Raw genomic sequence first — 12,181 nt, forward strand, 5'->3', positions numbered from 1 at the left:
CTTATTGACATGATCATGCGCAATCAGCCGCAAAAATTCTCAGAATCTTTCTGTAATAACCCCTTTTTACACTATGAATCATCAACCAATTCGCACGAACGATATCTTTGCGGTATAACCATTAGAATTCTTTGCAGAAGCTTCACCAACCACGAGACCGCTAACATGCTCACAGGGAATAACCCACCTGAGCCCGAGCTCACTCTCTAGCTGCACAAGTCCATTCACCCCTCGTGGACATTAATTAAATGCGCGACAACATCCTTGCAATTCAAAGTTAGGTTATATCCTTCTTCATTCCAAGCATCTCCTTTCTGTTATCTCAAATCTCCTGCCGCATAATAGCCCATACTTCAAATTAATCCATAGGCCCAAATCACAAATCACTAAAATTCCCAAATCACTCCAAACTCTCCTTAAGGTGTGTGGTCCTCCTACCACAAGCCCATATGCAGCTCCGCCACTCTCCCACTTTGGCGAAACTCACCCACTTTAGTCGACTACTCGACCTTCGCTTCTTATGCCTGGACTTCTAGAAATTTTAACCACCGCTTGACACTTCCCACATGTCCTTCCTCATTCTTTGCTGCTCCGCTGATGCCTTAGATCAGAACCCATCTCGATAGCATCTGAACCAACAGACCATTGTTAACTTTACACCTTACCGAGGATCGTCTTTCCCGCCGTTGACATTAGAAACACCCATTCCACCCTGAATCACCGCACCCCACGATCTCTAACAGTCACTTCTTCAATACTGTCTCACAATATCCTGCTTCAAAGGCGAATTGTAGAAGATCATAACACCGGCAAACTTAGTACATTCAGCAGATATAACGACACCTCAACACAGATGAAAATTCCACCACGCTTGCAAATACCAAGCCTCATTACCCCATGAACCCAACTCTAAACATTCTTAGCCCGATTGCCTTTCCCCTGCCGGGAATAAAATACCGAATCTCTAGATCATGCACGGAGTAAACCTCCCTTCAAGTCATTCACTGCCCCGACACGTAGGCAAACATCCTACCATCACATCAATGCTGCGGAACAATCGTTTATAGCAACATGGCAACTTGTGCCTAGCCTCAGAGCTCTCGGAAGTACCGCTACTGAGCTGAAACGACAGAATATCCTTCCACAAGGCGACGATAATAGCTCAGACAACTATGTCGGCAAAAACACCCCGCACTGCATCGGTAGTACCATTACAATTCTTCAATTCTTGATTTATAAGAAGCGTTCGCGTTGCATAAGATTGAATAGGAAGGAATTAAAGGCGTAGCCTCCAGGGATCGAATCGCATGATGGGAAATCAAGAAGGGAAGTACTCCTAACAGTCCTGCAGCCTTCCGAGGATAAGTACAGACGTCTCCATACCGATCCGTGAGACTCTACTAGACTTGCTCATGACTCGTGAGACCCTAGGAACCTAGTGCTCTGATACCATGTTGTCACGACCCAAAATCCACTAAGGGCCGTGATGGCGCCGGACACCACTGTCAGGCAAGCCAACCCAAAATACTTAGTTAAATCCTCATTTTAATACTTTTGAAAACTATGACTTTTCTTCAAATTTACCAATTTAAAAGATAATCGTCTCAAATCAAATTAAATAATAAGCAGTTGATAAAAAAATACTTTACAACCATCCCAGAACCCGGTGTCACAAGTGCATGAGCAATTTTTAAGAAAAATCAAATAAAGTACAACAGCTGTCCGAAATACAACTGTACAGAAAATGAATAGAATCTTGAGAGAGACTATACTAGCTGCGGGTCGCCTCGAGGAAATACAGCTCGCCTAGTCCCGGTGTCAACCATGCTGCTACGCCTGCTAAGCCATTAGTGGCGCATGTGCCTGTGCAACAAAAATGCACAGAAGTGTAGTATGAGTACAAAAACAACGTGTACTCGGTAAGTACCCCGCCTAATCTCGAAGAAGTAGAGACGAGATGGCAACTTTGACACTTACCAAAGGTCCAGTAATATTATTATTAATGCGATGACTCACGGATTTGTTAAGAACCACAGTAGATTCAAGTAAATTACTAATCAGGTAAAAGTTCCTCTTTATTAAAAGTCTCCGGATTTATAATCCATAAATTAACAAATTTTCTCAAGTCGGGAGAGCAGATATTAGTATCAACAAATATCAACGCAAGCAATACAAGCATGCGCAACTCATGCCGAGGTCGTACGGCCCGATCCAATAATATTTAAAATGTGCACTGCCGAGGGTCGAGCGGCCCGAACCAGAGATGCATCTATTACCCCGCTCGCGAATTATACATGTGACGCGGTCAAATTTAGATAAACAATCACCCTGCTCGCGTACCATACATGCGACGCAGGAACACATGCTCAACAGCAAATTAAGAATTTTACGGGGAATATTTATCCCATTAGAAGCCAATTCTCTTTTAATGATTTAAGGAACAAGTTTAATCCTCTTAGAAATTCATTTACCAGTTCGATAAGATTTAAGCAATTCATACTGTCAATGACATTACAAGTATTCCAAGTATAGCATGTTTTTTGGGTCCTAGACTACTCGGACTTACACATATTAGTAGCTACGCACGGACTCTCGTCACCTCGTGCGTATGTATCCCCTACAAATAGGAGCACATAACCAATTATTTCACCTATGGGGACAATTCCCTCTTACAAGGTTAGAAAGGAGACTCACCTCGCTCCGAAGTTCCAAAATCAGCATTCCACGCCCTTCCGAAGACTCAAATCGATGCACAATGCTCCAAAGCTAGCCAATAGTTATGCAAATCCATTAATATACGATAAACTACTCATATTAATCCAGTTTATAACAATTCCTAACCCTGATCGAAAAGTTGACAAAAACGCCCTCAGGCCCACGTGCCCGGATTTCCAAAATTTTCGAAGAATAAGTTTACCCATAGACTCACGAACTCAAATATATAATTTTCTCTTAATTCCATACCCAAAATCGTGGTCAAATTCCAAGAATATAAATTTCTAGGTCTTTCTACCAAAACCCCAAATTTCTACCAATTTACATGCCAAAATCTATACATAATCGATGTATTTAACTCAAGATGGATGGGATTAGCTTACCTTATCGTATGATAAAAAACACCACTTGAAGCTCTCCCAAAAATCACCCAAGCCGAGAAAATATGAGAGAAAATGGCCAATACCCGATTTTTTAAAACACCTCTCTGCCACCAGCACTTTCCGCACCTGCGGTCCCTTGACCGCTTCTGCGGTTCCGCAGGTTCGAGCCAATCCACCGCTTCTGCGGTTTCCTCCAGGCTTACTTCCTCATCTGCGCTTCTCCTTCCGCAGGTGCGGTCCCGCATCTGCGGTCCCAGCTGGCATGCCCCTTTCCGCTTCTGCGACTTGACCGCCGCAGGTGCGGTCCCGCTTCTGCGGCTGCTTGACCGCATCTGCGATCCCTTCCTCCTGATCCAAACCGCATTTGCGGCTCCTCTGGCCGCTTCTGCGGCTCCGCACCTGCGGCGCAAGTCTCGCAGGTGCAGTTATATCAGCAACCAGCAGCTTCAGCCTTTTTCCAAAAGTGCATTTTCGATCCGTTAACCACCCGGAATCCACCCAAGGTCCCCGGGACCCCAACCAATCATACCAACCAGTCCCAAAACACATTACGGACTTGCTCGAGGCCTCAAATCATATCATACAACGCTAAAACCATGAATCGACCTCCAATCCAAGCTTTATGAACTTTAGAATTTCAAACTTCTACTTCCGGTGTTTAAACCTATCAAATCACGTTTGATTGACTTCAAATTTTGCGCACAAGTTATATTCGACATTACGGACCTACTCCAACTTCCGGAACCGGATTCCGACCCCGATATCAAAAAGTCCACTTCCGGTCAAACTTCTCAAAAACCTTCAAATTTCCATCTTTAGCCAAATGACTCCAATATGACTCACGGACCTCCGAATTCACTTCCGATCGCGCTCCCAACTCCAGAATCACCATACGGAGCTACTCCCTGACTCGGAATCCCAAACGGACATCGATATCACTGAAATGCACTTCAACCCAAACTTATAAAATTTCTTCCAAAATGCTAACTTCCACAATAGGCGTCAAAACGCTCCCGGGTCATCCAAAACCCGACCCGGACATACGCCCAAGTATGAAATCATCATATGAACCTGCTGGAACCTTCGAATCGTGGTTCCGAGGTTGTTTACTCAAAAATCCGATCTTAGCTAATTCTTTCAACTTAAAGCTTCTGAAATGAGAATTTCCTCTCCGAGTCAACTCGGAACTTCCCGAAATTTAATTCCGACCACGCGTACAAGTTAAAATGCCTGAATTGAAGTTGCTCATGGCCTCAAACTGCTGAACGACGCGCTAGGGCTCAAAACGACCGGTCGGGTCGTTACACCAACTCTATCTATTCTGAGCCAAACCTGCTTGCCTTTGATCACCTTCCTCTGCTGAATTATTCTTTGTGGCTGTGCAGTTTTAATCTCAGTACAATCATGTCCTATTTTCAAATACTTAGTGCAGTATTTTGGCTCCCAGTCATAAGTAACTTCCTGTTGGATTAGCCTCCCCTTAGGATCTTGTAGTTTCACAGTCCTAGGCAATGGTTTAGTGATGTCCATTTCAATTAGCATTCTTGCATAAGAGATCCTAATTGAACCAGTAGTACATTCATCAGCATACACAGGATTCCCCAATGTACTACCTATCTTGCTTAGTGCTTTCATACTCCAACAATTAATAGGCAAGTTAGTGAATCTCACCCATAGGGGAATAGTTTTCAAAACTTCATCATGCACATTAAAATCTTCTGACCATGCTTTCATGATTATACGCTTATTATTCACTGTATGAGGTCCAGAATATAACACCTGGTCTCTTTCCTCCAAATTGCTAAATCTTATCACAAAATAGCCTTCATTATGGTAAAAGATCTGTGGTTTTACTGAAAACTTACCCACTGAGCTCAGGAATCTTTCCATTGCTCCAATAGTAGGTGTTAATTGCTTAGGAATCTTTCCATTGCTCAGGAATCTTTCCATTCCTTTTTAATTAGTATCTTGGGTTGAAAATCTTAAATTGCAACTGGGTAAGTCATTATTACGTTTACTATTTTTTAGTAAATAAGTGTAACATATTAAAAAAAAAAAAGGAAAAAGGACTTTTCAATAAGGAAGCAATTTTCCTTATAATAATAAAAACTAAATTAAATGAACGAAACAAGTACCCTTTAATAAGGAATAAAATTCTGCAATCAATAAATTCTTTAAATATAAAAGAAAATAGCTTTTCAATAAGTATTCTCTAATTTAAGAAGAAATAAGTTGTTCTACCAATAAAGGAAAAATCTATAGGTATTCCTAATTTTCTAGAGAAAGTAATTATTCTATTAAAAAGAACTAAAGACATTCAGATATTTTGACCAAAAATAAGCACGTGAGGTTTAAAGATAGACCACTGTATTCTCTGACCTATATATTCGATAAATAAAAATTACTTGTGTATTATAAAAATTGTGGACGGACTTATGAAGATTATGTGCAAGATTCAATAAAAGCAAACACCATATAGTTTTGTGTTGATGAGTTAGAAAAATCATGCTATGATAATAGTGCTAAAGTCTTTATTGCGCGAAGCAGATTCTTGCGATGCTAAAGATGTTGATTTTTCAAGTGCAATATTACACTCTTTTATTTTATCTTTGCATATTTTAGGTGAGTTTTAACTTTTCAATTCCAATTATAGTCATGCTGTACTTTTTTTTTCTTTCTATTTTACATGTAAACAAAGTTAACTTTATGACGTGGAAAGAAAATTAAAAATGTTAAACATGCGGTCTAGAGTTTAGAGAATGAACGAGTCATGCTCACTAAAAGAGAACCAAAGATTTTTTCTTGTATTTATTTATTTACTGTGCTTTTATGTAATGTCTATTCAAGATTAAATGAATATAATACCGGTCTATATTACTTCTTTGTCTCTTCATAATTTCAACTTTGATTAAAGTTAAATTGTTTAAATTTTATTAAAGGATTATTTGTTTAATTAAATTATAATTTTAACCTTTTCTCTTCTTTTTTTTTTGATGAGAGAGCATATAATACCTTTTAGGTGAAAATTAAGTGGTATAAACAAAATACTGAGCGTAAATGTCCATAACAAAGAAAATAAATCAATATGGATATGCTTACGACATAAGAGAAAGGATTTGAAAGAACAGAAATAGCCATCATAAAGTTAAATAATTATATTTTGCAAGTGTAAAAAGAAAATAAAATAGTTGAAATTCTTCCTAATACGTATGAAATTTCATTGCAAAAGACTACCATGAAGTGAGAAAAAACTTATGGAGATGGAAAGACTATATTTTTTAAATATTGTAGCTTACTCTTTGTGATCACTTTAATTTATTAAATTTATTTCTAATTATGTTATCACTCTTGGAGAAGTCACTTAAAAAGAAAAACAATTAGCCACAGATGCTACTATTATAATAGAATAGTAAAAAAAGAAAAGAAAGTAGCACGTTTGTTTTACAAGGAACTTGACTTTTGTCATGATCTATCTTTATTTTTGTCATATTCTATTTCTGCAGTGAGATAGGAAAATTGTGAAGTCTCATCCTTTAATAGTGAAATCTCCTATAATTTGTGTAAACATCGATGAAATAACGTGCAACCAAACGCGCCGCATAAGAGTTTGATTTCTTATGCCAAAAAACGACTGATATCTTTCTAATATTTTTATAGTTACAATTAATAACGATAACACAACATACGATCACGCCCTCAATTCCTAATATTCAATTATTTTAGTCATCACCTACTTTTTTTCCACAAGGGTAGCAGCAACAAAGGGAATGTATATTCAGAACATTATTTTTCAATTAAGATGTATTAAGAGGATATGACCCTAATAACTTTTTCATACCTCATAAAATAGATATTGTTTGCTCAAAAGTTAACATATACCTTATGAGTGTAAAAAATATAAATAAATCACGGGAAAATCATAGCAAACCGTAATAATCCATTAGACCAAATGAAAGATGCACAAATAAGTACTCAGCGTTAGGAAGAGAGACATTAAAAGCTTTTATTGATAGTATTGCTTTGGTCTGCCTCTCCATGAAGAGGTTCAGAGCCTTACAATGATGTTCCACTTTCCCACAATATGTGTATCGTTAGATCCTTCTCTCTCTCTCTCTTCAATAGTAAAAAAGAAGAAGCCCCTTTCTAGGGTTTCCTCTCTTGGTATTTATAGCTGTGAGCTTCGTGAGCTGACAATAAGTGGCCGTGACCACGTTGGGGTTTCGCCTTCATGGTGACGGACGGGCCGTGGCCTTGTTGATCGAATCAGATAAGGGTTGAATACCGCTAATTCTGAGTGGTCGTACCACTAATCAATCATGAATTAGCTTAAGATGGAATTAACTTCGTTAATTATCGTGGGGTCGGATTCTGACCCATACAGTTAGTCCCTCCGCTTATTGAGGTCGTGCTTTGGCCGAGCTCGATGAGTGGATTTCATCGACTGTAGTTTGAGAAACTCGGATAGGGAGGTCGACTGTCGCTTCGGTCGAGGCCGAATTCTCTTTGGCGATGGCCCTTAGCCTTGTAGAGTGTTAGTGTTTTGTTATTGTGTTATCAAGTCGCCGTTCGATCGAGGTTGGACTCTCCTCCTTGGCGAAGGCACTTGACCCTTTAACTTAATTCGAGTGAGGTCGAGCTTTGTTGTGCTCTGATCCTTACGTTTGTTTGGGAGCATACCCGTCGACCATGGCGGACGGGTCGTATGTTGTGCGGCCGAGGGGAGTAAGGGAACGCTTGATACGTGTTTGGCGACGTCCAAAATTTTGAGGGCGCAAGGAACATCTACTCAGCGCTCATAGGTCGTTACAACCATTTCGAGGGCGAGACGCCGGTTGGCGACTGAAAAGATGCTTCATGGAGCCTGTCATAATGACGCACGTTTCTGTAGAATCGAACCGGTGTGCGGTTGGTCATGTAGTTAATGATGGTTATTGGGGTTCATGAAAGCCACTTGTGTTGCCTATAAATAAGGGCTGAGGCATTTACTTCTCATATTTACATTGTTTGTCTGAGAGAGATTCTGAAGAAGCTTAACTTCCTGCTGATTTACCTTCATCTTGGTTCTTCGATCGTTATAACTTCCGTCTTGTCCATCAAACTTTGTTTCTGTTTCGTTATTGAATTAACAATGGCAGGCAGTTCTTCCCAAAACGTTCTTCCGACGGATCTTCCGGTTAACCCTCCGGTGACTGAAGGGCCATCTCCGGCAATGGGCGGTGCAGAACTGGTGGAGACCGATGAAGCTCCATCGGTTGACGAGATAGTATCTCTGCCCGGAGGTCCGATGACTGATCTCACCGCCGATGGTGGGGAGGATCAGGTGGATGAAGCCCCATTAATGGGGGGGATTGGGATGTCCCAACTACGGGGATAGGGGGTCATCCCCAGCTATGCTGACGTCGTTCTCGCTATAATCAAGGAGAGGGTCCACACCGACCGCAGCGGATACTGCGTCTTTTACGCCTATCCCTTCAAGTTGGGGTTTAAGCTCCCGCTCCCAATGCTAGTGGTTGATTTCTGTCGTTATTACGGGGTATGCCCGGGTCAGCTTGCTCCTTCTCTTTACAAATTATTAGCAATGCTTATCAAATATGCAGAACTGGCCGGTAGGGAGGTCACGCTGTAGCATGTGCTTAGCCTCTACGCTCCCCAGAGAGTTCGTGGTACCATGATTCGAGCGTGCCCTCGCGGGACGAGGGGCCTGACTGTGAAACTGGATGATGAGGGCGACCCTCGCCCTTTCGAGCACTTCTTCTACATCAGGACTGAACATTTAGTGGCGTGCTCTACTGGGTTCCCAGAGGCTTGGAATCATGCACGTAAGTTCCTTAATCGTCGAGTTCCCTTTTCTTCCTCTCCTTACGTCTTGTGCTCATAAACGTTAACTCGTATCAATTTTGTAGCCGAAAAGTTGCCGCTGGCTCCGTTGGCTGGGATTCGTGAGTGGGTTGAGGCCGTGCTCCCCCATACGGTGGGGATACGCACATGGGCGTCTTTCTGGGAGAGGCATGGCCGTAGGCCTGTGGCAGGTAAAAAATTGATTTCTTCTTCTGTTCCACTTTGTTTCAACTCTATTCATCAACTTTGTTTTTCTGTGATCAGGGAGGGCACGCCGCGTCAGGGCCCCTCAGTTGGCCTTCCGTCGGCCGGGTGCAATTGCTCGACTTACTGCAGCGCCGGTGTCGTGCCCAATACCGAGGGCGGCATCAGTTGAATCTTCAGCGATTCCTTCTCCAGCACGGGCCGCACTTCGGGACGAGGGGCCATCGGGGATTGTGCGCCCTAGAGCAGAATCACCATCAGATGGGGAGGAGGAGAGGCCATTGATAAGGCGTGGGGTCGTGTTCACGCCGGCTCCTCCTATGGTAATTAATTTGGACTCCCCCCCGACGGATGCGGAGAGGAGTGCGGTTGCGGCGCCTGCCCCTGAGGGCGAACAAACTATGGGGGTTGCTCCGGTTGGATTGGGTCATGATGATACCGTCGCTTCGGCGACTCGGTTGGAGGTTCCAGTCACTGAGACGGGAGGTAGTTCCTCAGCGGCTGCTAATGTTGGTGAGTTAAGCGCTCCTTCAGTGGTTACGGCGGGTGGTTCCACCTCTCTAGTGGCGGAAGGAGGAAGGGATGCTGTAGGAGATGAGTACGAGTCCGAATCCGACTTGGACCCCGACGACGTCCGTATGTTCCAGGAAGGCTTCACCAATTCAGCGGTGCGCGCAGAGGGGCGATCTCGCTTCATCGAGGTTCCCACGGAGTTGAACTTATTGCTCCAAGGGGAAAACTTGGTGCCGCAGTTCGAGCTGCTATGCTCGGAGGCCGAGAGCGCGTCGTTGAGGGACGTTACGGATATCGGACTGATGAATGAAGTAGCTATGATGGGCTTGAGGGTATGTAATATGACGTCGGTTCGTTTCTTCTTCGTCTTAGTTTGTTCTTTATCTTAATCGTTGTATTTGCTTTGAAGTCTTATTTTTTGGAGGTGGAGAGCATCCGTCGAGCCAACGTCCGCTCGGGGATATTTTTGCGGGTGTTGGAGAAGTATCGCCGCTACCGAGATCGGTGCCGAGAGATGCGCGTGCTCTTGAGGAATGATCCCCGTAGCCGGGCCTTGGTCGAGGAACTGGCGAGGCGGGAGCTTCAGGTGCAGCAACCACTTGGCAGAACGAGTGCTCTCGAGGAGCAGCTCCGTCGGAAGGATGAGGAGCTCGAGGCGGGAACGAGGGCTGCAGCTGAGTGTGAGCGCCAGGGCCGGGCTAAGGCGGCGGAGGCAGCCGCGGCATGGAGCAGGAAAGTGACTGCGTTGGAGGTTGAAGTCGCGGTATTGAAGCTTCAGGTGAGGGACGCCTCATCGATGGCTGGGGCGTTAAAGGAAGGTATCCGCGTGCACGAGTCCCAACGGGCATTGGAGAGGGCTGCTGCGGCCTTTAGAGAAGCGAGTCTCGAGGAGCGGATCGGTGTCCTTGAGCAGGACGCCCAAGTCATGGCGGACCGGATCTCAGCCTTAGAAGAAGAGAATCAGCGCCTACGGGACCAAGCCGCTTCTTCCAGCCAGGCTCGCGAACTTTGGGTCTTTGCCGAGGCCCAATGTGATGTATATAAGAATTTGTGGGAGGCCGGCATCGTGACCGAAGCTGCTTTCGAGGGAGCGTGTCAAAAGGCTCGTGAGGCCCGTACCGACTGTGGTTTTGACGCGGCGACGCCAGAGGCTGACGCTGGTGCAGATGGTGGCATGGATGGCGCCGAGTAAAAAGATGTTATGCATTTTTTCTTGTTTTGTTCGCCGTTTGGCATTTAGGTGTTTCTTGTTCTTCTTTTTTTCTCTTTCCTTGTATTGATCGGCCTTGGCCGAGTGTAAGCGGGGATGACTAGCAATTAATTTCGTGGATAAATGAGATCTCCTTTCCGTTATTTGCCTTGTATCTGCTTTGTACCTTCCCTTTTTCCCTTTTAGATTTTTCTTTGGATGCGTTCGAAGGGGTGATTTGCCTTCGCGTTTGACTCTGGTAGGCATGTTAGTTTTTGATTGTTGACGACTTTTCTTCTTCGACTCGGGGTGAGCGAGTCGGAGCCGTTGCTTGGCGATAGCGGCACTCAGCCTTTAGCCATAGTCCCAGTTCGGGCGCGGTCGAACTATCGACCGTGATGATAAAAAATGCGGCCTTGTAGTTTGACCGGGCTCGGACTTTACGCGTCCCTAATCTTAGTTCGAGCTGGGAGTACTTACTTGAATGGCGAGGGTGCCTAACCTGCGCCGCGATTCGTTGGAGGTTGGGTTTTGCTGAGTTCAATGATGAAGGCGCTTGGTCCGAGTCCCAGTTCAACTGTGGTTGAACTTGTTAGATTTGAGGACGAAGGCATCTAGCCTCATGGTTCAAGCGAGGTCGAACTCGTTGGATTTGATGGCGAAGGCGCGTAGCCTGAGTCTTGGTTCAACCGTAGCTAAACTTACTGGCGAAGGCGCATAGGCTTGATTTAATGGCGAAGGCGCATAGCCTGAGTCCCAATTCAACTGTTGTTGAACTTTGTCAATTTTGATGGCGAAGGCGCATAGCCTGAGTCTTGGTTCAACCGTAGTTGAACTTACTGGTGAAGGCGCATAGCCTTGATTTAATGGCGAAGGCGCATAGCCTGAGTCCCAGTTCAACAGTTGTTGAACTTTGTCAATTTTGATGGCGAAGGCGCATAGCCCGAGTCCAGTTCAACTGTTGTTGAACTTTGTCGATCTTGATGGCGAAGGCGCATAGCCTGAGTCCCAGTTCAACTGTTGTTGAACTTTGTCAATTTTGATGGCGAAGGCGCATAGCCTGAGTCCCAGTTCAACTGTTGTTGAACTTAGTCAATTTTGATGGTGAAGGCGCATAGTCTGAGTCTCACGCTATGGGTATTGGGTGCTGAAGCTCGGTTTTGATTCGAGACCTTGAGCAGCTTATACGTTGTCTTTCCAATCGGGCTATGTAGGCTGTCTTGAAGCGACTCTCGGCTCGAGATATCTCCGTGCCGGTTTCCGGCCGGAGCTCGTATCGGGGATGCGGGAGATGCTTTACAGAGATTCTCCCTTGGGGGGGGGGGGCTTCTCTTTTTGT

The sequence above is a fragment of the Nicotiana attenuata genome, chromosome 2, assembly GCF_001879085.1.
Source record: "Nicotiana attenuata strain UT chromosome 2, NIATTr2, whole genome shotgun sequence".
In the NCBI taxonomy this organism is placed as follows: Eukaryota; Viridiplantae; Streptophyta; class Magnoliopsida; order Solanales; family Solanaceae; genus Nicotiana; species Nicotiana attenuata.